The sequence below is a fragment of the Lactuca virosa genome, chromosome 4 (assembly GCF_052849685.1).
Source record: "Lactuca virosa cultivar CGN04683 chromosome 4, Lactuca_virosa_CGN04683_v6, whole genome shotgun sequence".
Classification (NCBI taxonomy): Eukaryota; Viridiplantae; Streptophyta; class Magnoliopsida; order Asterales; family Asteraceae; genus Lactuca; species Lactuca virosa.
Window position 1 is genome coordinate 49369313 of NC_136429.1, and position 26027 is coordinate 49395339.

Sequence of the window (26027 nt, forward strand, 5' to 3'; positions counted from 1 at the left end):
AAATTCTTTTTATAACGATTTTTCTTTTGAAAATTCTCATATCAAGTCCTCAGTTTGAGTCCAGACACACCCGAGAGTGTGCCCGAATCCCTCAAACCAAGGCTCTGATACCAACTTGTAACATCCCAAAATTCAAGATCAAAAATTTCGTTTTTAGTATAACAATTCATAAACCAACAGTATAAAAGCATTCATAATAATATCTCATGTCAAAACCAAAGTGTCAATAAATTAAACATATTATCATAAAACCATATCAGAGTGTAATCTCAAAGATCTCATGTGCGAAAAACATAGTGTGATGCGCTACGATCAAGCCGGCTCCTTTCCCTTGAAAACGAGTACCTGAAACCAAAATTATAAACCATAAGCACGAAGCTTAGTGAGTTCCCCCATCATACCACATACCATACAACATCATACTCTCAGGCATATCTGGGTGCCCGACCTACCCTTTCGGTCTCTTTCAACCGGTAACCGGGAACTAACCTCCCCTTCAGTATCTTTCAACCGGTAACCGGGAGCTAACCTCCCATTCGGTATCTTTCAACCGGTAACCGAGAGCTAACCTCCCCTTCGGTATCTTTCAACCGGTATCCGAGGACTATTTCACCCCTACTACTACTAACATGTATCACAGAGCATCCTAGCACACAAACATAACAGATAATGGCCTACCAGATAATTATCACAAAGACAATCATCTAACAAACAACTCCTACTAGTGGGCCGACATTGTGACCTTAGACCCACTTCTAATGGAAGGTAACTCACCTCACACTGCTGAAGTCCCGTAGAAAAAACTCTAGCTGCTGGATGACAGGTTCTCGAACTGTCAATCATCAAAATAACACCCAATCAGCAATTGGGTTCCAACATATACCCATAAATCCATGCTTGGGTTAAAAGACTGCTTTACCCCTATCTTAGCTTGATTCAAGCCCAAGGCCCAATCCAAAGGCCCAAAGTCAACTATGAGTCAAAGCGCAACATATGGCCCAATTTTCCAAATTGGGCCCAAACCTTTACATGGTCTTATTCTAAGGCCCAATCATTTAGTCCGGTCCACACATTTGGCATTTCTAATGGCCCAATATCTCATAATCATAAAGTCCCAATTATAGCTCACCTATGGCCTAATTTTCCAAATTAGGCCCAAACCCCTCACATGGGCCTTACCCTATAACCCATTAAATTATTCTAGTCCATATGATTGTTCTTGGATGGCCCATCAATATCCCAATCACCAAAGCCCAATAGAAGGGCCCAACTCAAAGCCCAAGTGAAATTAGGGTTTTCACATAAAATGACGATTAGGGTTAAGTGTTTCTCACTTAACCCATTAAGGACTTAATCCATTAAGTCCATCACTCTACTAGACAAATCATATGGTGTGGTCGGGCTTAATACATAATCCAATTCCAATGGCCCAAAAAGCGGGTCCCGATAAGTCCAAGCCAATGATTCCAAAATTAGGGTTTCCAACCCAATCTCAACCCAATAGGCCCAAAAGGTAAGTCCTTAGATCCATTAGGGTTTCATTAGGCCCATTAGGGTTTCGCTAGTCGGGCCCATTAGGGTTTCGCTAGTCAGGCACCACCCACTACCGGCGGTCTTCATTGGCTCCTTCCCGATGGCTCTCGTTGTCACCGACAGCAGGAACTCAACGGTGGCTAGAAGGTGGCGGCCGGAAGCTTGGAGGTACAAGGGTGGTGCGGCGCCGGAAGGGTGGCGGCTGGTACATCCCCCTTTAGGGTTAGGGTTTGTACCGGGGGTGACGAGTTTAAATACCCCGATCCCCACAACTTGTTTCCATAATGACCAAAATGGTCCCTCCTTCCCCCATCTCTTTCAAAATAAATCCATATTTTACCTTTTTAACCCTCAACATTAAAATTTATTACAAATCAAGTACAATACTTACCAAACAGCCCTCCGTTTTTGAATTTCTTTGCAAAGCCAGTCCAGAAGTTACCCTTTTAACCCCCAATATCTCAATTATGACATATTCAGCCCTTCCACCTCTTTTCCTTTCAAATTAAATCTGAAATTACCCAAATAGCCCTTAGTCTTCAAAATCCTTTCAAGTTAAGTTCCAATAATTTACCAAGTAATCCCTACCTTCATAAATATTTACTAAACCAATACGGAACTTACACTTTTAACCCCCAAATTCTAAATTGTGCTAATTAACTCCTCGAATCCAACACCTTGCTATATAACTATTGATTTTAGGGTTACTATTCATTCATAAATTTGTTTATTTATTTATTAAATAAACGGGGTGTTACAATGGCTATCTCACCTTTGGCTACTTATGGTTACGCATTTCATAGAGGTTAGCTAGTAATGAGACTGTGTGTTGTGAGAGGACTAATAGGCGGGAATGAGCTGTATGATTGTTGTTGTCTGTATTATGTGCCTACTTGATCCTTGTTGTTTATATGTCGACATATGGTAGTGTTGGGTTGAGGCGGTCCTGCTTTGTGCTGTAGGCTAAGATACGGGTGCGGGCCGACTGTAAGTCGAAGGCACAGAGGCTCTGGTAGAGCGGTTGGGTTGAGACGGTAGGCCAACAAACCCTGGGGTATTCCAACCCGATGGTTGAGTGGACCCGATGCATGCTTGTATGTTTATCGTATGGGGTATTTTGGGGGAAACTTACTAAACTTCGTGCTTACCCAGTTGTTTATTGTTTCAGGTATTATCGGTTATCTCGGGAAGGCGAAGGCGTGACTGTACACATTCATCAGCAACAATGCGGACTCCGGGTTTTAAATGTTACTCTGATTTTAATAAATGTATCTGAAATAAACGTTTTATTCACAATGGATTTATAATTGGGAAGTTTTACTTAAATAAAAATGAAATTTTTTGGTTGTGAAAATGGGACGTTAAAATACCCCTAGCATGAGACTGTAACTTATTGAATAGAACCAAAAATAATGAAATTAAGTCTAAATCGAAGTAAAAAGTTTAAGTTGCATGCTGAAAAAGATCTCATGTCAATCCAACTTCAAATTAATAAATAAGTTATGCTATTTTAAAAAATTTCATAGATTACACAAAAAATCTGAAAAACTTTCAGCTATGATACCCCAACTTCGAAAGACTGTAACTCATTAATTAAACTATTAGGTGATCCAGGCTTTGCCTAAAACATTTTTTTAACTAAAAACAATCAGAAGTGGTCCAAAACTGGTTTTTGACTTAAAAAAAATGGCCCAAAACTAAATAAAAATAAAAAATTAGGCCAAAACTGACAACCTTAATAAAGTTCAGGGACTATTTATGTCAAAAAAGCAGACGTCCCTCAAATATTTTACTGTTCATAAGCTTGTTATGTCTTTCATATGTATATTAATATGAAACAAAAATGATAAAATTATAGCTTAAAATGAATAACACACTCTAAACTATGTTAGGAAAAATCTTATTACAATCTAACTTCAAATTAATGATTTTTAATATATTTTACAACGGTACTTTAGTGTGGAGATAATTATAGATTTGTCGGCCTGTAATAATAACATTAGATCAAATGAAATGTATGTTTGAATATCATTCACATATTCTTAACTTTTTTGTATTATTATTTAAACTTAATTTATATACCGCAACCATCAACTTTTTACAACATCTTTTTATTGTTTTTTCTTTTTAAATTAAAATTATTTTAATTTCATTTCAGTTATATAAATATGTTCATGTTTAGTTTCCTTGATATAAATTTTTATAGAAAGTATTATTATGATACAAAAATCGTCATGTCCAAGAAAAAACATTAGTAAGTCAAAGATTTTTTTATTGGTCATTTTATATTTTTAAGTATAATTTTTCAAGCACTAAAAAACGATTTATCTGTTTATTATATTTTTGTACCATATAAATTAACTCCAACATTTTTCTTCTTAACTTTTTGATACTGTATAAGCTAATAAGCATTTAAAAAAAAAGCTCTTTTAAATAAACATTTCTAAACATAGCTCATTGCAAAATGACTTATATATATAATGATTGAATATAGAATTGTAATTTACTCATAGCAAATGCAAGTGTGCAAACCTAACTACAAGTCGGAAGTTCCGAAATCAACCAAAGCTATAACTTAGCTCATGATTCGCAAAACACCCATCAACCTATCACTTATGTCAAAACAGACTAAACACATGAAACTGTTCCATGACAGAATACTTGAAGCTCAATTTAATAATTCACACTTTATCACAAGTATCATCCAGAATTCCCACACCCTTTGTACCTTCATCGTCAAGATCAAATGGCCTGAACAGGTAAAACATCACAATATAGAACAAGAGATTGCCCATTTCCTCGGTAGTCCACCTAAAGAAAATAATGTATACTAAAAACACGAAAGGGAACACATCCGGCCTAACAGAAGTCTCCATGATCGAGATAAATGACCTCATAAAGGTTGATGTATCCTTAGCCTCTTTGAAAGCTATACCAGAGCAAAAAGTGTGGAAAAAAACAACGAAGCAACAGATGCCATCTATAAGACCAAAACTTTCATTCAAAGCATGCTCTTCAATATATGAAATAGATTCCCCTACCACTGTATAACTTACAGTAGCCCAAACCTGAAATAGGATCACAATCGTCCAAATGAATATTGCCCATTCTGGCAAAACCCGCCTCCAGATACCCCATCCGACACCGATCAACATGATTACAGTGAACAAAAGCACATTCCTCATAAACTGAGATATGTAAAACAAGACATGCCATTCATGATGAGTACCTGTAACCTTGAAATCATGTTGATCCATCCCCTTGCAGAATAAGTTAAAGAGAGTCATCACAAGCAACACACCCATTACTAAATGGAGCTTCTGAAAATATCGCTTGTTCCTGAAGCATACTTCGATCCATATCGATAAGAAACAGAGATAAATGTAGAAGAAATTGAAGTAGAGAGATGGCTGAGGTTGCTCGGCTGATAAATAATCTTTGGTGGTTCCGTCGTCATTCGTGTTGTAGAGTTCTGTGCGGACATCCATGGTGACGAGGGATAGGTCGTTGCAATTGGCGAAGTAGAGTGAGTATTCACCTGGATATATGACATTGTACGATTTGTTAAAAGATGATTGAGGAGGAGGGGTAAGATTTTGGAAAGTATAGAGGACTGTGATGAATTTGATATCCAATGCGCACAAATCAGGGTTTCGATCGAATTCAAGATTGTATCTGTGTTGCAGTTCATCCGAAAGAAGAAAGAAACCAATACGTGATGGATCAGGTTGTGATGAGTTGGAGGTGACCGGAATGGAGGAGATCCCGACGGAGGAGACAGCGACGGAAACGTAACCGGTATGTGAGTATTCAAACTCCGAAAAGAAGATTATATCTCGGTTATGGGATCGGATCTTCACGAATCTGATATCCGCTGTGGATGGTGCAGCAAAGAGAAAGAAGAGGAGGAGAATTTTTCCTATAATCCTCATTTTGGATTCATAGAATTACAGGTAGTGGGCTAACGTTGGAAAATCTCTCCCCGATATCAAAATTTGGAATTCCATTATTTTGTAAATATTTCCTATAGTTTGTTTATTCTTTATAAATAGGGCTAATATCATAAAAACCTTTAAATTTGCAGGAAATTGTTGGTTTTACCAAATGTTTTAAAATCCGGGTCGACCCGGCCGGTTCAACCGGTTGGACCGTGACCCGGGGTAGAAGGCGGGTCAATTGAGAACGGTTTTTTGTAAAAATACGGACCGGATCGAACCGGCCGGGTTTCTCCTAAACCGCGGTCGAACCGGTTAAAACCGGATTAACCCGTTTTAATAGGGTTTGGATAGTTGGATACACGTAGCGAACGCCAAAACAACGAACCGGTTGCGGCTTCTTCAATGTTTTTCAATGTTTAAACTTTGTGGACATCAAATTATTGGTTTTATATGTTTATACATTATGAGGGAAAGTAAAAATATATGAAAATAGAAAAAGACCATAAACCGGGTTGACCCGGCGGTTTAACCGGTCATCACACCGGGTTTTAAAACATTGGTTTTACCCAAAGTCGTTTTTTATGTTCACTTATGCCTATTTTGATAGATTTTGTCATTAAAACCCTTTTATCCGGTTTGGGGGTTATCAGCCGGTCACCAGGCCCACTGAAATGCTTGTTAGTGAGTAAATGCAGACATGGCGCTGACGAGGAAAGCCACGTAAGCAGTGTTCCTTTACTTCAAAAAAGATTCAGCAATAAAGCTGTGGAAAGGGGATTACCTGAACTCGAACTCGAGACCTCTCATAGAAGAGTCCGGCGTTTTAACCACTAGGCTACAAGACAGTTTATGCTTCTCATTCCCATTAATTATATATAATCTTCGGATAACGCATAGAATTATTAATATTGTTATTAATATTGTTATTATTATTATTATTTTTATTATTAACATTATTATTATTTATTATTATTCTATGAATTTAGAATGTATTAGATATTTAAAAAACATATTTTTTTGATTTAAAAAATGTATTTATATTTTAAACCATAAATATTTATATTGTTATAGTGATGATTCTTAATGTATAAATAAGGTTGTAAACATATACAAACGTGTATGCATAAAATTTTACGTGTGTTTCCCAAAATACACAAAACACATAATTATATAATGTCATGCACATATATACAAAGATTTGTCATGGACTCACATAATACGATTTTTTTATAAATATTTTTTTTAAATGTATAAATACCATTTTTATGCATATAAAAACAACTATATAAACGTATAAGAACGTCTTTATAAATGTCGAAAGACATCTTTATACATTTAAAAACATATAAAATACACACATTTGAAAACGTATGTATATATTTAAAAACGAATTTTATACATTAAAATACGAAAAAAAAAAGTAAGAAAACACCAAAAACCTTGTTTTATGAGTTTTGGCAATAAATCAACTAAGAATAAAAAAAATTGTTTTGTATACATTTTTGTCATACCACTGGGGTAACAATAAACAAATGTTTTTTTTTTGTTACACAAACTAATCGCATATACAAATGATGGTTTCTTGTTTATAATAATAATAACAATAATAATAATAATAATAATAATAAGGTTCCAGCATTTCGTATATAATATATATATATATATATGCAGAAATGATAACACCAAGTCAAATCCGTTGTGATGGTAAGTTGTCGGCCCTAAGAAACGTAGGTCGGGGTTTCGAATCTTCCAAGTCTTCATTTTTCATCCAAGACAAAAAATACGCTGACATGTGCCATGTCAGCCTAACTTTCCTATTCAACACTGATTTGGCGAGCCATGTGTGTGTGGGTAACCGGTTGGCAACCGGCTAACCCCCTAAAAGGGCTAAAATGCAAAATTTTAAGCAAGTATGCGGCTTTAGTGTACCTAAAATACACAAAAGGGTAAAATCGAATATTTCGTGAAAATTTAGGGGCTTTTATGACATTAGCCCTTATAAATAACATGGAGTTATCGATGATCAATGGAAACTCTTAAACCTTCGATTTGAAGATACTTTTCGCTTGTGGGTGTTTGTATATCTTTCTTTATAGCTTCAACTTAGCAAGTAAACCTTGCAATCTGTGTCTACGTGTCATTTATACGTATTACATGAAACCATGGATAAACATAAATTTATACGAATGTAATTCATGTATATACGTGTTTATATTTGTTTATGCGTGTTGCGTGTCAACACGGGTTTAATTCGTGTCTATACGTGTTTAACCAGTTAAGTTGTTTTTGACACACGTAAGACATAAAAACAGTGTTGTAAAAATCCCGATTACGTCCCGATTAATCTCTAGACGCTACTTGACTGATTAGAGAGCGCCTAGCGATTAATCCATGCATACAAAATGACTGAAATAGTAGAACCCGATAAAATTTTAACACTTTGAAGAAGTTATATCTTAATAGAAACTATTTGAGGTATGATTAGTGTTGTATTTATCATATTAACCTATTTTGTTATGATATTAGTGGTATTTATGAAATTTTATATGATATTAGTCATATTTTTTTTTTAAATCTAACAAATTAGCAATTAATGGTCCCCGATTAATCCCCCGATTAATCTCCGCATAGCCGATTAATCCCTTGACCCTAGTCCACCGACTAGCTAACGTCAAACGATTTTTACAACCTTGATAAAACATAAATTTAAAATTTGTGTCGACACGAATAGACATGAAACACGAATTTCTAAATCCAACGCATTGAAAACTCGTGTCATGTCAATAATGAAACCATGTTTTGAATGGTTTGCTCTGATGGTGTATATATACTACGTATATGTGGGATGCATATAAGTTGTGAAATAAATATACACAATGAATAATTAAGTTGTTAAAAAATAGAAGGAAAAAACACATTTGAACCGTGAAAAACGAAAAACGGCTCTGGGTCAAGAGTAATCTGTTGGTAAAGCATTGCAGTGGAAAGTTTGTAATATATACCATTATCGAGTTACAAATTAACCAGTTAATCATAATTAGACGTTCTCTATTAGCTTGATTCCCAAACTCTTTCAAAACCTGTTCCCATATCCTCCGTATATTGCTTAATTCCTACTGTAATTTTTTATTGCTAGATGAATTAACAATTGTCGATGAAAAAGAAGAACAAGAAGTGTAACGCCCTGTTCCGAATCGATTCCTAATTTGAGGGTGTGGCCCGAAGATCGGTTACCATAAGGCTTAGGGCCTTAGGGAAGAAGAGAATTAGCCTTTTTTGATGTGGGTATTATAGATTAGTTGATTCGAGAGTTCGGTTGTGTTTCGGAGCCCAATGGTATAATCGTAATTTGGCAGTTCGGGCCTTTATGAATTTTGGGTTTTTGTTCGGGAAGTTTTAAGGCAAGGGTGAGTTTTTAAAGTGTAGGGCTTCTCGTCACCTTTCCGTGGATTTAAAGTTTGTCGAAATTAGACTTAGATCGAGGGAGTTATGGGCAAATGAAGTTTAGGTGTTTTCGAGCTTGGTCAAGTACACGGGGCGTACTCACCAAGTACGCTGGGCATAATGGCTGGTCTGATCGCGGAGGCTTCTTGAGTACGCTGGGCGTACTAAGGGGTATGTGGGGCGTACTCCCTTCAGCTAGAAACCCTCATTTTTAGGTTTTTACCCCTATTTAAGCATCTTTATTCTTAAGCCTTGTCCCTTATCAGCCTCCAAGCATCCTAAACCCTAATACTCGACCCTTAGCCACCATTTTGGAGTTCTTAAGCTTTTGGTAGGAATCTTGGAGTATTTTTGTGCATCTTGAAGAGATTGGAGCTTGTTGAAGAATCATCACTTGGAGTGGGGCTTGTAGATCCAGAAGTTTCCCATCTTTTGCAATCTATTGAAGGTAAAAACTCTCATCTTGGCATCTCTTTGGTTAAATCTTGTTTGGGGTGGTTTAGGGCACATTTTGGTCCCTTTGGTTTGTCTTTATGAGGTTGAGCTTGACCCAAGAGTTTGGACACTAGATCTGGACGTTTTAGGTGTCCCAAAGGCATAAAAATGTGATCTTGATAGTGGATATCAACCCATGCATGTGTATTGGCCCCTTTGTTGAATTTGTAAAGTAAGAACTTGGATTTGGGACCCTTTGAGCCATGCAAAAGCTCAAAGTCAACAACTTTATGGATTAAGTCATGATTTGGAACAAGATCTGAGCATTGGACGTTTTGGCTTAAGGGATTAAGACATTTTCTAAGTTGGTTATGGTCAGAGTGAGTACGCGGGGAGTACCTCCTAGTACGCAGCGTGTACTGAGTCAACTAGGCGTACGCTGAGTGTACCAATTGAGTACACGGGGCGTACTCAGTCTGATGGGTTTTCTAGATTTGTTGACTTTTTGACCTAGGAGCATTGACCAGAAGTTGACCATCAGATATTATGGGCCTTTTTGGATACTAGGCCCTCTCGATTAAGCCAATGATGGGTTTTGGGCCCAATTTGGATATTTGGGCCTTGTAGGTCCTTGTGGTGTCATTTAAGGGATTTGGGCTTTTGATGCTATTGGATTGGTCTTTGGAGTTTGGCAAAGTAAGGAAAAAGGGTAAAATGGACTTTTACTCTGAGGGTCTGGTCATTAGACTAGAATTCATGTTTGGCCGGGAATCAATTATTGATGGAATATTATCTGATGATGCCAGTGCGAGGTTTTCCGGTAGCAGCAGTTCGAGTGCTCGGTTATCTTGGTTTGAGGTGAGTTTTCTTCACTGTACTCATGGGACTAAGGCACCAAGGACGACCCATTGGATTGATATCCTGGTTTACCGTATTGTTTTATGTTGTCGTGATCTGTTAGATTTGCCTGTTATCTGTTTGTTGGCTATATGTTTATCGGTTGTGTATGTCGACGTAGTATGGTTGGATTGAGATTGTACTGCTTTGTGAAGTCACTATCTCTTATAGTGGCAAATGTCATCGGCTGGGAAGCTCTTAAGGAGCTTATGATCGAGGAATACTGCCCGAGGGGCGAAGTTCAGAAGTTAGAGCAGGAGCTCTGGATCCTAACCATGAAGGGCTTCAACATAGTCTCCTACACTGCCAGATTCAGTGATCTGGTAGCGCTATGTCCGGGAATGGTCCCTTCTGAGGCAAAGAAGGTGGAGAGGTATATCTGGGGGATGGTGCCTCCATTTCAGGGGAACGTCCTAGCTTCCAACCCCACTACCTTCGATAGTGCCAAGCGATTGGCACAAAGACTCATTGACCATGGGGTCCGAACCTCGTCAACAACAACAACCCTAGCCATCTAAGAACCCTCCAAAGCCGCCGACAACAAGCGGAAGTTCTGGGATGACAAGAAAAATCAGAAAGCCGCCATAAAGCAGCAGGTCATAACAGTTCATGCTGCGATAGCACCTGCCGCTGCTGCACCGGTAAAGCAGTACTCTGGAAACTTTCCGAAGTGCAACAAATGCAGCTTCCACCACAATGGACCCTGCCGGGAAATGCAGTGCTCTAACTGCAACAGGAAGGGGCACACTGCCCGTTTCTGCAAGGCTCCGGCAAAGCCAATTACCCAAGTCCCCGACGTTGGTGTGGGCCAGGCTTGCTACGGTTGTGGAGAGGTGGGCCATGTTGGATTAATGTCTAAGTCCATAACTATAATTGGTAAGACTTGACCCGACCCGGCATGGTCCATTTAGGTTGCATGGCATCATGCATTTGGATAGACTATAATGAGAGAAATAACACTTAAGGTTGGTTAATATATTATAAGTTCTAATATATTAATAAGGTTATTTAATTAGTATTGATCAAGAATTAATTTGGAATTAATTAAGTGATCAAAAGGAGACTAATTAAATATATGGGTTGATTGTGTAATTCATTCATTCTTATATATGTGGGCTTGTGATCCAAGATTCCTTATGTTGGACTAAGTCCATGGGGTGACCCATGGATACTCCATGGAGGTTAAAATCCGTGGAGCATAAGGAATGGGAAAAGTTATGAGTTACATGGTGTAACCCTAATAGCCACCATATAAAAGAATCCCATGGCTCAAGAAATCGTGCATGAATGTGTGAGTGTGAGGGCTAGACGATTTCAAGGAGTGTTCAAGTTTCTCTCAAGTTATTCCAAGTGTATTTGGTGTTGTGTGAACCATTTGAGGTGTCACACTTGGGGCACTAGGCACTCAAGCTTCATGAAGACATTCTACATCAAAGAGGTATGTATTCTATCTTGTTATATTTATTATTTTGTATGCTAGATTAGGATAATACCTTGGATGTTCATAATTGTATGTATAATAGAGAAAACATAGATCCAAGGTATTTAAGGTTGCATGTACACTTAGGAGTGTTAGAATGCTCATAACCCAACAGTGGTATCAGAGCCTAGGCTTGTTTTCTTGTTATACTTGCAAAAGTAGCTGAAAAATCGAGTTGGATGCATATATTCGATTGTTTTGGCTGGAATTGGACTAGGAACATTACCCTAAGATGTTTTTGGACTTATAAACTTGTTTTTGATGTGGTAATGTTCATGCTAATCCAATTTCTAAGATAATTGTCATAATTTCAAGATTTGTATTAGTTTGTATGTTCATGCTAATTTCTTGAAGATTGATGATTTGAATTATCTTGTTCTTATGAGGTTCTTAGATTAATAGAAAAGTTGTGTGAAATAGTTGTTTTCAATCCATTTTAATCTAAGAGTTGATTCCAAAGTGTGTTTTTGTAACTTGTCCTCAAGTTATATGAAAAGTCACATTTAAGAATCATAAAACTCATAAAAGTTGGCAAAGGTTAAAAATGAAGAGTCTCTTCATTAAATTAAAAAAAAAGTGTAACCTTAATTAGTTCCATAAGTTACAATAAAAAAAAGTTATTTTCTTTTTTATTAATTAGTTTAAAGTCTTCCATAACTTGTCCTCAAGTTATGGAACTTGAAGAGTTTTTTTTTAATTAAAACTACTTTAAACTCATAAGTTATGGAATTAATTAGTTTTGAATAGTTTCAAAACTTGCCCTCAAGTTTTGGAATTTGAAAAATTTTCACTTATGAATACTTTAATTCCAAGTTAGCCCTTAGAATTTTAAAAGTTAAAATTCAACCCTTATACTTTATAATATTATAAGTTAATAATATTTATATATATGTATAAGAGTAAAGTCAGTCTTACCGTTAGTAGGCCTCATTCACGAAGCCGGTCTATAAGGGGGGGGTATAAGGTTACTGCCTATAAAATGGCAGTTTAATGGGTGTCCACTCTCACCCACCGCTTCCTTGACTGGTGGAGGGTCGTTAGCCGAACGGGTAGGACAAGGACTATAATTCTCCTTTCATTAAAAGTATTAATGATAAATACTAAGTAACTAAACTCTTATTAATACCCAATCTTAGTTACTTAGGAAAATGTGAATTTGGTGCTAACCCATGAAATTACACTTTGCACTTTGCTTAAGTCGTTAGTGGAGCGTGTGTGGTTAACCGGCACACTAACCTGGACTTAACAAGGTAGGCAAAGGGTAACTTAATATTTATCATAGTATCGGTGGAGCGTGTGTGGTTAACCGGCACACTGATTAAGGGGTAAATATTAAGGGTACCAAGTATATTTGCATGGTTATTCACACCTTGTTTTGTGATCCTCGGCATCCCAGTCACAAAACCTGAAGGGCACACTTGAGATTGAAACATGCCTTTGAACAGTTCAATGAATCTCAAAGATCTAGGACTTTCAAATCCAATTAAAACCTAATAAATTATTTCGTTTTTCATGGTGGAAATTGGTGAATCGTCATTCACTTACCTTCAAATATTTTATAGCTTGGATTACGACATCCCTCTTCTAATTTATAAAATAGTTTGTTGGGTCCTAGCCTTAATATTTCATATTGGGTGTCATATTAAGGACTTTAAATCAACTATCTTGAATATCTCCCAAAAAGATGTCTGGTCTAGACATTTATGATCTTCCCAAATCTCTTGAAACAAGCTTTCCTAAATGAAGATGATGTCCCATTTGATATCATACTTCTTTCACCTCCTCCAATTATTCTCCCTAACCCACAAGTTCCTAAAAAGTTTAAGGTCACTCATGCCCTATTGGCAAGGCAAGGTCTAGGTGTGATCACATCTTGGAGATGTAGTCACATATTGACAAGCCGGGAGAGTTGGGTGTCAAAGTCTTGAGAAAGTTGGTGGCTCAACTACTTTCTAAGTCACATAGTGAGTTCTTTTGGGAATCCTATGAAACAGACTAAGACAAGACCCTTAATGATCTTATCTATTTGCTAAGATCAACTTCCTAAAACACTATGGACATTGACAATGATGCCATTGGATATCCAGTAAAGCTCTCTCTTCCCAATGGAAAGGGATCGGCCATAGTCAACTCTGTTGACCCAATGGTAAAGAGAGAGGCGAAGTCTGAGATAGTCCCATTATCAAGGATCCATAGGTAACTATTGCCAAAGGAAGGGGTATTGGTTACGAAGCTGCCAAATTTACCTAAGGATGTTAAAGTCAATAAGTTTGGCTCTACTTCAGGTAAAGTCCATTGTCTAACTCTATTAAGTACATGCTAATTCTGACCGCGAAGATGGATTTCAATCGCATGGTTCGGTGATCAGAATTTTGGGCTATTACTTAAGAGTTATGATATTTATATTGCTTAGGAATAGATAACAACAAGGTTTTCATATGGATTGTAAGGATAAGTTTTTCCACAAAGTTTTAAAATAAAAGAAAAAGGTTTTGATTTTATTTATTTTAAGTATCCTTACAATGGCATTTGTGAAAAGTTGTTGCTTATAAGATTCTATTGATAGCAATATTGGAAAAATGGATTTGATTCTTTCGGTTGTGGTAGTGTCTAATATTACCAAATAAGGAAAGATTCTCATCACCCAAGGTTCAATTGGACCGAAACTTGGAATCATGCAAATTGTATAGTATGATGAATGAGAACTTTCAGCTTGGAAAATTAAGACTAATTCCTTATGTGAATAAGGAAAGGACTAAGGGATCGAGTACACATTCTTGTGCACTGGTCAAGTCCACCACAAAAGATCAAGAAGACTATTCGTCATGATTTACTTAAGTTCAGTAAATATGGTTATACTTATAAGTTTAAGTATAAGTCTGTAGCATTGTAGAAGTTTCAATGTGAGACAGAACGAATAAGAAGAATCAAAGTATGGCAGAAAGATAAAAGTTTCTCAAATCTGAAAAGATGGGAGAGTACTTTAGTATCATGTTTATGATCATCTTAATGATTAAGATACCATATCACAATTGGTCCTCTAAAGTCAAGAAGAGGAGTCATGAATTGTTGAAATGGTTAAATCAAAAAGATGAGTCATACTTCGTTCCAAAACAATTCTTAGAGTCATACTCCAAGATTGTAACTTGAGTGACATATCTTAAAGAGGGTTTGTTAACACTAGTCAAATGTAAGAGTAAAAGGTTATCTACTCTTGTACATTTGAAATTGGTAAGTTGTGATGTTTTGGATAAAACAGAGACCAACTTAGGCCAATTGTGTAAAGTGTTAGTCTTGATAAAGATTCTGCACTATCTCTTGAATATTTGACAAGGGAGTCTTATATGTCAAGAGGACAGTGGGAGTCTTAAAGCTCTTGAAAGTTTCAAGACTTAATCAAGAATAAAACCTAAAGTCCTTCACTAGCACACGACTTGAGGTTTATAACCTACCATGTTGAAATTTTTGTGCCTATTCAAGTTGGCTTTGCATAGGAGTTATGAGAGTTCTCAATTGGTTGCACAACTACTTGGAAGCAATGGCAGGCACCTGAGCTGCCAAATGGCAAGAATTTAAGATTGCACAAGTTTAATCAATATGAGTTTGGATTTGTCACTAACCTTGTCTTGTGATTATGGTTTTGACAAATTCACATGGATAAGAACACATACACTATTAAATCTAAGTGTCATAAGGTTTCTCTCCGATTCATGAAAAATGATGGTGAGGAAACACTTTCACTAAGTAGATTTTAGCTAGATAGCAATTGTGATATTTGCATTCTCAAAGTCGTTAGTGGAGCGTGTGTGGTTTACCGGCACACTAACATGGACTTGTGAGAAGTGGCAAAGGTCTAAACAATTGAGACTATGATTACGGCATCCCTTTTCATAGTTCTAAAATTGTTTAGACACACATGTGAGCTATCTAAGAGAGGTGTATGATTTTGATAAAGTTTTATCAAAACAATCTAGTATCAGAAATCTGAACTTTGGTAAGAAAGCCAGCTGATTTCTGAGTACATGTCAAAGCTAGTGGGAGCATAAGTGTTATGCTAATAATCATCATGTTAGTGGGAGCATGATAATTATGACAAAGGTTGCAAGTTAGCAATGTTAATTATAGAAAACAAAAGTTTCAATTCGTGAGGTTGCAGGGGTTGAAAAAGTTGTTTTGCTATAATTAAGGGAGAGGAAATTATACTTCATTTCAATTCTAAAAGCTTAGATTGAGATTTTAATCGTATTTAATCAAGGATATATATACGAATTTCATGCTGGAATGGCTCAACATAAGGAAATTCTATATATGGGTCCATTATTTGCGTTCTAAAATTCGATTATGATTACGGCATCCCTTTTCATAATCTGAATTTTGAGAACTTGGCAAATTGAAATGGAAATATTATAGCAAAAGACTGGTTTAGTCTTTATGTGAGACATCATGAATCGTGTCCCATATGCTTCGGATATAGGATCGATTACATGTGCTATATTCATCCTTTCTAAAATTTTTCCAAATGCCTGGGGCATTATGAAGGGAAAAGGTCTAGAATTGGATATGACTAAAATGATTAAGCAATTGTCGAGGACAATCTAAGGTTTACCAAAGATTGGTTGCTCAAGGACAGTTGGAAGTATAATGTTAATTCAGGAAGGACCATATTGACATAATCTGTAAGGAGGTAACTCTTGTTCAGAAGTGATAGTCAAAATGGAATATGGAAATGTTTCAAAGTTAGAAATTATTCAATCTGTGTAAGATTAGGAAACTTAATGAAAGAAGGATGTTTCCAAGGAGTTTATCTCCTTTGGAATGCTCTGTAATGATTGTTGTCAAGTCTTTCTGACTTTGTGCATAATCATTAAGAGGATCAATGCATATAAGTTTGGAATCTAACAGATTTCAGTAAATGGCATGAATTTGGAATTCTTGCATTTGTAGTAAGGATTTGGGACTGTGAAAAGAGGATCATTGGAGTGATGTTCAATTGATCTATTTTACAAAGTAAAGATCATAGACAAACATAGTATGCATACTTGGTGTATGGCATGACTAGTGTTTAGAAAACATAGTGTACATGCTTGGAGCATGGGACAACTATTGTTTTAAATTCAAGTATAAAGTTGATAAAACCGAAACAATGAATAATGAGTAATCAGTATGGTGATAAATAAAAGTGTTTATTTATATTCATAGGGTTTGATACCATATTTGATTCATTTATTCTTGTGTTTCACTTTGCATGTTTTGACTTCCAGAATAACTAAGTCGCTCTTCCTGAATGATTAAGTTATTCAAACCATCCACAGTCGGTCATATGTTGGAAGTAGATATGAATCAAGACTGTAATGGGTTGGTTTGTAGAGGTCCAAGTTGGTGGACAAAGTGGTGCTACAACACTCATGAGTGCTCATAAGTTCTGAGTATTGGATTCAACCCGCGCTCATTTGAATCACTTCATGGATTTTATCACGAGTGATCATGAGACGATAATATCTTATATTCTTCAAACCTAGAGATATGAGTTGTTACTATGAGTTGGTTATACATTGATTGCACGAAAACGCATTGGTAACTCGATGTTATAAAACGTGCCTTTGTGTATGATTCAACAAGTAGTAGAACAAGCCATATGAGTCGAAGTTTATCCATTCCTTTTACCTTCGGGATAAAAGCGATATTTGTGGGCCCCTCGATGATTTAAAGATGATACATGTAAGTGCTTGGCCAAGCCAGGACTGATTTGATTTGTTCAATCAGTCAGTCATCATGAATCGGAAATCGGGAAACAACAAATGGACAGAGAGAATGATTGATAATCCATGTCTCAGTCCATATGATATCTACAATGGAGGAATATATGATCCCTTATCTAATGGACAAGTCATTGACAAAGGTCAGAGTTCATCGACAAGGTCAGAGTTCGACAGAAGCTTTTGAGAGCTACGATTGCTGATCGGTTCCTGAAGTCATACGCAATAATAGTTTTAGACTTATCCAAGTGGGAGACTGTTGGATTAATGTCTAAGTCCATAACTATAATTGGTAAGACTTGACCCGACCCGGCATGGTCCATTTGGGTTGCATGGCATCATGCATTTGGATAGACTATAATGAGAGAAATAACACTTAAGGTTGGTTAATATATTATAAGTTCTAATATATTAATAAGGTTATTTAATTAGTATTGATCAAGAATTAATTTGGAATTAATTAAGTGATCAAAAGGAGACTAATTAAATATATGGGTTGATTGTGTAAATCATTCATTCTTATATATGTGGGCTTGTGATCCAAGATTCCTTATGTTGGACTAAGTCCATGGGGTGACCCATGGATACTCCATGGAGGTTAAAATCCGTGGAGCATAACGAATGGGAAAAGTTATGAGTTACATGGTGTAACCCTAATAGCCACCATATAAAAGAATCCCATGGCTCAAGAAATCGTGCACAAATGTGTGAGTGTGAGGGCTAGATGATTTCAAGGAGTGTTCAAGTTTCTCTCAAGTTATTCCAAGTGTATTTGGTGTTGTGTGAACCATTTGAGGTGTCACACTTGGGGCACTAGGCACTCAAGCTTCATGAAGACATTCTACATCAAAGAGGTATGTATTCTATCTTGTTATATTTATTATTTTGTATGCTAGATTAGGATAATACCTTGGATGTTCATAATTGTATGTATAATAGAGAAAACATAGATCCAAGGTATTTAAGGTTGCATGTACACTTAGGAGTGTTAGAATGCTCATAACCCAACAGGCCACTACAAGAGGAACTGCCCGAAGGCAGGGAATGCCGGCGGAGTGGGAAGAGTTTTGGCTATAGGCCACGAGGAAGCGGTTGCCGACCCTACAGTGGTCACTGGTACGTTTCTCCTCGATAACTCATATGCATGCGTACTGTTTGATAGTGGAGCGGAGAGGAGTTTCGTGAACCAGAAATTTGCTCACTTGCTTAAGCATAAATCGCATGCACTTAAAGAACCGTTCACTGTAGAAATGGCTAACGGAAAGACAGAGAGCACTAGCTGCATATACATAGGATGTACACTAACACTAGATAGCCATTCATTTCCAATCGACCTCATGCCGGTCTCAATTAAAAGTTTCGACGTCATAATCGACATGGATTAGTTGAGTTCTCATCGTGCCGACATTATGTGTTATGAAAAGGCTGTTCGCCTTAATCTGCCGTAAAGAGAAACTCTAGTTATCTACGGCGACAAACCCAACATGAACCTTCGTATCATCTTGAGCATTCAAGCCCAGAAATTATTGCAAAAGGAATTTCGCGCATTCCTTTCTCATGTTGTCGATGTGAGCCAAGAGACGAAAGACATTAAGAACATTCCAGTAGTACGCGATTTTCCCGACATCTTTCCAGAAGAACTCCCAGGATTACCTCCGCAACGTCAAGTCGAGTTCAGAATCGACTTAGTTCCAGGGGCTACCCCAGTAGCCAAATCGCCCTATCGTCTAGCACCAGCTGAGATGCAGGAGCTATCTAGTCAACTTAACGAATTGCTCAGCAAGGGCTTCATTAGGCCAAGTTTCTCACCCTGGGGAGCACCGGTCTTGTTCGTCAAGAAGAAAGACGGATTGTTCCGTATGTGCATCGACTACAGAGAACTTAACAAACTAACCGTCAAAAATCGTTACCCTCTGCCTCACATTGACGATTTGTTTGACCAACTTCAAGGGGCGAACTTCTTTTCAAAGATAGACCTGGGGTCCGGGTATCACCAGTTACGAGTTCTGGGGGAGGATGTTCCGAAGACAGCCTTCCGAACTCGTTATGGACACTACGAGTTTGTAGTGATGCCGTTCGGATTGACCAATGCGCCTGCAATATTCATGGACTTAATGAATCGGGTGTGCCGTCCGTACTTGGATCAGTTCGTCATCGTCTTCATCGATGACATACTTATCTACCCTCGTAGTAAGGAGGAGCATAATCAACATCTGCGACAGGTCTTGGAAACACTACGATCAGAGAAGCTCTATGCGAAGTTCTCAAAATGCGAATTTTGGATCCGAAGAGTCGAATTCTTATGGCACGTGGTTAGAGAAGAGGGAATACACGTGGACTCTTCCAAAATTAAAGCCATTGAGAACTGGTCAGCACCGAAGACGCCTACAGAAATTCGTCAATTTCTAGGCCTCGCTGGTTATTATCGTAGGTTCATTCAGAACTTCTCACGGATTGCGAAACCTCTTACAACATTGACCCAAAAGGGCGTGGCCTTTGACTGGGAAGAGAAGCAAGAGAAAGCGTTCCAAACGCTGAAATGAGCCTTATGCACCGCACCGATACTGTCCCTCCTCGAAGGGATAGAAGACTTCGTGGTCTATTGTGATGCGTCCAATCAAGGGCTCGGCTGTGTTCTGATGCAACGAGGTAAGGTCATCGCCTATGCCTCAAGGCAGCTGAAGACACACGAGGTCAACTACACCACATACGATCTTGAGTTAGGAGAAGTGGTGTTTGCTCTGAATATCTGGAGACACTACCTGTATGGTACGAAAAGCACTATCTTTACAGACCACAAAAGCGTACAACATATATTCGACCAGAAGGAGCTCAACATGAGACAACGACGGTGGGTCGAGCTACTCAGTGATTACGAATGCGAAATTCGTTATCATCCTGGTAAAGCCAACGTAGTAGCTGACGCCCTGAGTCGGAAAGAATATTCTGGTCGTAGAGTCCAATCATTGACTATGACTATCCATTCACACTTGTCCACACAAATTAAGGAGGCTCAGCTCGAAGCTTTGAAACCTGAAAATGTGGCGGGTGAATCCCTGAGAGAGATGGATAAGAACTTGGTGGTCAAGGGTGGCGGAGCCTTATATTTCATGGATCGAATCTGGACACCGAAACACGGTGGTTTCAGAGACTTGGTCATGTCAGAAGCGCACAACACTCGATATTACGTCCACCCAGGTTCAAATAAGATGTATCTGGATCTTAAAAAGTTATACTGGTGGCCTAACATGAAAGCAGAGATTGCTACCTTCGTGAGTAAATGCCTTACTTGCGCCAAGGTTAAGGTCGATTACCAGAAACCATCAAGTTTACTTCAGCAACCGGACATACCTGAATGGAAGTGGGAGCGGATCACGATGGACTTCATAACCAATTTACCCAAGACAACGGGTGGTCTCGATACCATTTGGGTGATCGTAGATAGGTTAACAAAGTCCACACACTTCCTACCGATCAAAGAAACTGACAAGATGGAGAAACTAACAAGAACATACATTAGGGAGATCGTACGACTGCATGGTGTTCCCATATCCATTATCTCTTATAGAGATAGTAGATTCACTTCGAGGTTCTGGCAGTACAGCCTGCATGCTACAAAGTTCCCTAGGAACTAGGCTGGACATGAGTACAGCCTACCATCCACAAACCGACGGACAAAGTGAGAGGACTATTCAGACTTTGGAAGATATGTTGCGAGCATGCATGATAGACTTTGGGAAGGCACGGGATACTCACTTGCCCCTTGTCGAGTTTTCCTACAACAATAGTTATCACACGAGCATAAAGGTTGCTCCATTTGAAGCCCTCTATGGCCGTATGTGCAGATCCCCTCTGTGTTGGGCTGAGGTGGGCGACACGCAGTTAGCTAAAGGACGAGTTCCTGACAGCACTCTCACAGGTCCGGAAATCATCCGGGAAACGATAGAGAAGATCGTTCATATTCGTGAACGATTGAAATCCTCTAGAGACCGACAGAAAAGCTACGCAGACAAGAGAAGGAAACCATTGGAATTCCAGGTGGGCGACCGTGTCCTATTGAAGGTCTCACCCTGGAAGGGCTTGATACGCTTCGGAAAGCGTGGAAAGCTAAATCCAAGATACGTTGGGCCTTTCGAGATTCTCGCTAGAATCGGCCCTGTAGCTTACAAACTCAAACTATCTCGCGAACTTAGTAACGTACATTCTACTTTCCACGTCTCGAACTTGAAAAAGTGTCTGTCTGACGAGACTCTTGTAATCCCACTCGACGAGATCGAGATCAACGAGAGCCTCAACTTCGCGGAAGAACCTGTAGAGATCATGGACCGAGAGGTCAAGCAAACAAAGCAAAGCCGTATCCTGATAGTGAAGGTTCGGTGGAATGCCAAGCGAGGACCTAAATTCACTTGGGAACGCGAGGATCAAATGAAACAAAAATATCCTCATCTTTTCGCTTAGTTATTTGTAACTTCATAATTGTTTAAACTCTAATTTCGGGACATAATTCTCTCTAACGGTGGGATGATGTGACAATCCAAAATTTCTATTTTGTACACTAATTCAAATCAATCAAGGTCAGACTCGTTTTTGTTACCTTCTGGCACTGTTTATAGTCAATTTGAGTGTTCTAAACCTAGTATAACCAAGGTATGAGGCTAGGGATGAGTGTAGTTGAGTGCAACACCTTTCAAATGAGCCAAACACCCCATTATGAGGTGTGTACGGCCGCACACATGGGTGTACGGTCGTACACCCATCCCAACCGTACACTCTCATGTATAAATGAGAGTCTTAGCCTCCATTCACCTCTTTTCACACTCCTAAGCCAAGAAATCGACTTTTCTCTCAAGTATCATCCGATTTTTCATCTAGATCTTCAAGTTGTAAGTGTTTCTTCCTTTGTTTTGTTGATTCATTACACAATCTAGTAAGGATCTATGATTTCATCCAAGAAATTACTCCTTTTTGATAGATCTTCATATGTTCTCCAAGAACACCAAGAACACCTACTAAGTTCTTGGGCTCCAAACACCCCTAAACGCTTCTATATCGTAAGTACCCTTCTTCTGCTTGTTACTTGCTAGTTAGGAGCCTTAGAAAACGTCCTAACCATTATCATCAAGGAGTGTACGGCCGTACACACCCCATGTGGCTGTACACCCCTTTGTTTAGTGCTTTTGGGCTTTAAACTCATGTTTTATGCTAGCACATGGTCAAGAACACTTAGGGGATGCAAGATAGAGACTTGGAATACACTTATGACCATTTTTACATGATCAAAAAGGGTGTACGGCCGTACACTCCTTGTGTGGCCGTACACACCCTATTTAAGCCCCAAAATGGTAACAAACTTCCATTAAGGCTAGCATTGGCCAAATCACACTTCTTAGATGCTTGCTAAGACTTTAAAACACTTAATGACATGTTTCCCCATGAGTGTGCAGCCGCACAACCACTTGGGCCGTACACTCTGGCCGTACACACACATGAAACATACCATTCTGGTCGTACACTCCAAGTTGTGGCCATACACCCTTTATATACAACCTTTGGTACTTCTAACACTTCAATCTAAGTGTTTCCTATGTCCTAGGGTGTCTTTTCTTACATAATGAGTTGTATAAACACTAATTATATACATATATGTGTCATTATATGATTATTAGGATCCGTTGTGCTCAAGTCTTCACTTGACACTTAGCATCCTACAAACCGATCTTTCATTCGTATTACTCACTGCAGGTGAGTTTATACCCCTTTAACTTATCTTTTAAATGATTTTAAATGCTTTTATGGGGGGAGAATACAAGTAGAAACATTATAATTATTATATCAATCATATGTGATTTATAACTATCAAACAATGAAATTCTTATACTTCAAACTGTGTTGTCAATCAAATTGCTTCAAATCATTTTACAAACTCTTTTACATGCAAAACTCCTTATCAAACTCTTTCAAACTTATATTTTGTTAAAAGCATATCTATATAGATGTGGTTATATATGTAGGATTGAAAGGACTTTGGACCGATAGCTTGCCTTACTTCCTGTTCCTTGTTTGGTTGTGGACTTAGGGTATCGGTTGTTTGTCCGAAGGTCGTTTGAATCTTAGTTATATACTATGTGTATGTATATAGATATAAAAGTCCTTCATTCAGTTCAATACCTTTAGGTAACAAAGTTATACAAACATGTTTATTCATACAAACAACATTGCTAGTAAACTATAACAGGTATAGTTTAGGAAATCACTAAATACTATTACTAGAACAACGAAACATACAAAGAGTCAGTTCATACATGAGTCAATACATACTATAACGAGAAACAATACTCACTATAAAGAGAAATAGGCGGAGAACACTATAACGAGAAACAATACATACTATACACTATACACTAGAGAACATACTACATGCTAGACAGAGAGAGCATACACTACACTAGTACATACTATACAAATACAAGAATACTATAACATTAATGTGAGATACTACTTCATGGCTCAACATATATTGCTATGTCACGTTTTGTACCAAGAGTCTCCTGGAGGGAGAGCGTGAATTTGTGTATAGATCTATACGGGACTGACCCTCCTACACCTTGCTGCTAGCTACAGTGGGACCTGCAGGTCTACGGGTGACGAATGTCATATCATTTCGACGTCTAGAACGTCGTGTTATACTGGTCGATCGAGTATGGTTACAATCATATCACATTTTACCTTAATTAACTAACAAGTTTAAAGGTAGTTAGTATATTGGTAGTTACTTAGATAAAACTACAGTACATCTTTATTTATTCCCATTTAATTCACATTGTGATCTTCTCACATAAACGGTAATGAAAACTATATTTTTGGTAATGATAGTCATACTTTGGGAAAATGCACACTTTTACAAAAGAACAAACATAGGGAACAGTTGGGTCTTGGTAGAAGACTGCTTTAGTAGAAAATATAGGATTTTCTAGGAAGTTTACAAACATTTACATCGATTACTTACAAACTTTTACATCAAACATTTATAAATACATTCTTCAAACTTATACGAACAAAGACACTAAAATACTTATGAACTCACCAACTTTAATGCTGATCTACGCTTTCAAAATAACTTGTATTCTCAGGTCGCCAGTAGACAGGTACCGATGGCTAGGTTTTGAGAAGATGGAGCACATTCAAGACTCATCTTTTATTTTGATTATACATTTTGGTGTCTTATAAACTTCAGAACACAATTGTATTAAAATTATTACTATTAATGCAATGGATGATGTTGTTGCTTGTTTACTATTATGCATTGTTGTGATACTGTACATGACGTCCTCTGCCCCCGAACGTTTCCACCGTTCCGGTTTTGGGGTGTGACACACATCCTTGGTTTTACGACTAATTGGATCTTGGGAGACTCTGATTTTAAATAATGTTTTGGAAACAATGATTTTGTAAACATTTCTTTTAGTAAATGGGTTGTTTTGAAAAGTTTAAATTGGTTGTAATTTTTGAGATGTTATAAGAAGCGTTTGAAACACCCACGTAGAATTCTTATGATCGCATTTAAAGAAACATACAATGACAACCGAAGGCCAATTGGTAGAAAACCTAGGCAACGACTCTTTTTGCCAGAGAATAAAAGTTCTTTACAAATGGTTATTGTCTTAATCTCTATGTGTGGTTGACTTGGATTGCATCATGCGTGAACGTATTAGAAATTCATTACTTTTAATAACAATATACTTGCATTTCATTACATATAGTAACAACTTGTAACGAATAAGGCATAATTTCCATACAGGTAGTAAACTTAAGTACATTGCTATTATGAGAAAACAATAAAATATTGTTACTATAAAAATGAATGTAAGGAAATAAGTTGTTATTATTGGTAAGAAATAAAATATGTTGGTGGTGAGAGAAACATACATTGTTATTCCTTGTAATTTGCCTTAAATTGATGATGTATGGAGATCTCGTGGACAAATGTAAATCCCTTGGGCCACCAAAATGGCTAATATAAGTAGACCATTGCCTTAAAACATAGATAAAATGATAAGTGATGGAGATTAGATAAAATATAGTCTATGTAGTGATGTTGTTGCTTATGACATTGATAAGAGGATCTTAATTCTAATAATTTGTTGAAACAAAAAGATGATCTAAGGGTATGTTATTTATTAAGCAACCAACTACACCGTGTATCAATTACTATCATGACACACTTCATTTTATCATGTAGTGATTGTAAAAGTCTTTGGTGTTATTTGGGTGCATGGAGACACAACATAGGCCTTTTGCTTTTATTCAGTAGCCACTTAAAACTTTTGATGGCACCTTATATTTAATTTTATTATAGTCCTTTCTTTCCTCTATATGTGTACTCATAACATCCATAATGGTGAGTTCAATGAAACAGTTTAATAAGGTGGCAAGTCTAATTATTATTTGATAGGATGAAACCCTACCATTGTGAGATGCCATATTGGCCTTCATTAGATTTAGAGTTATGTTGTAATTGAACTCTTTATTGAAAAAAATGAAAGT

The 26027-nt window shown here is 37.5% G+C and overlaps 1 pseudogene; it reads right to left on the reverse strand.

Moving 5' to 3' along the window:
• Positions 1–4017: 4017 nt before the first annotated feature.
• LOC145109736 (protein CANDIDATE G-PROTEIN COUPLED RECEPTOR 7 pseudogene) lies at positions 4018–5525 on the reverse strand (annotated as a pseudogene).
• Between the last annotated feature and the right edge of the window lie 20502 nt (positions 5526–26027).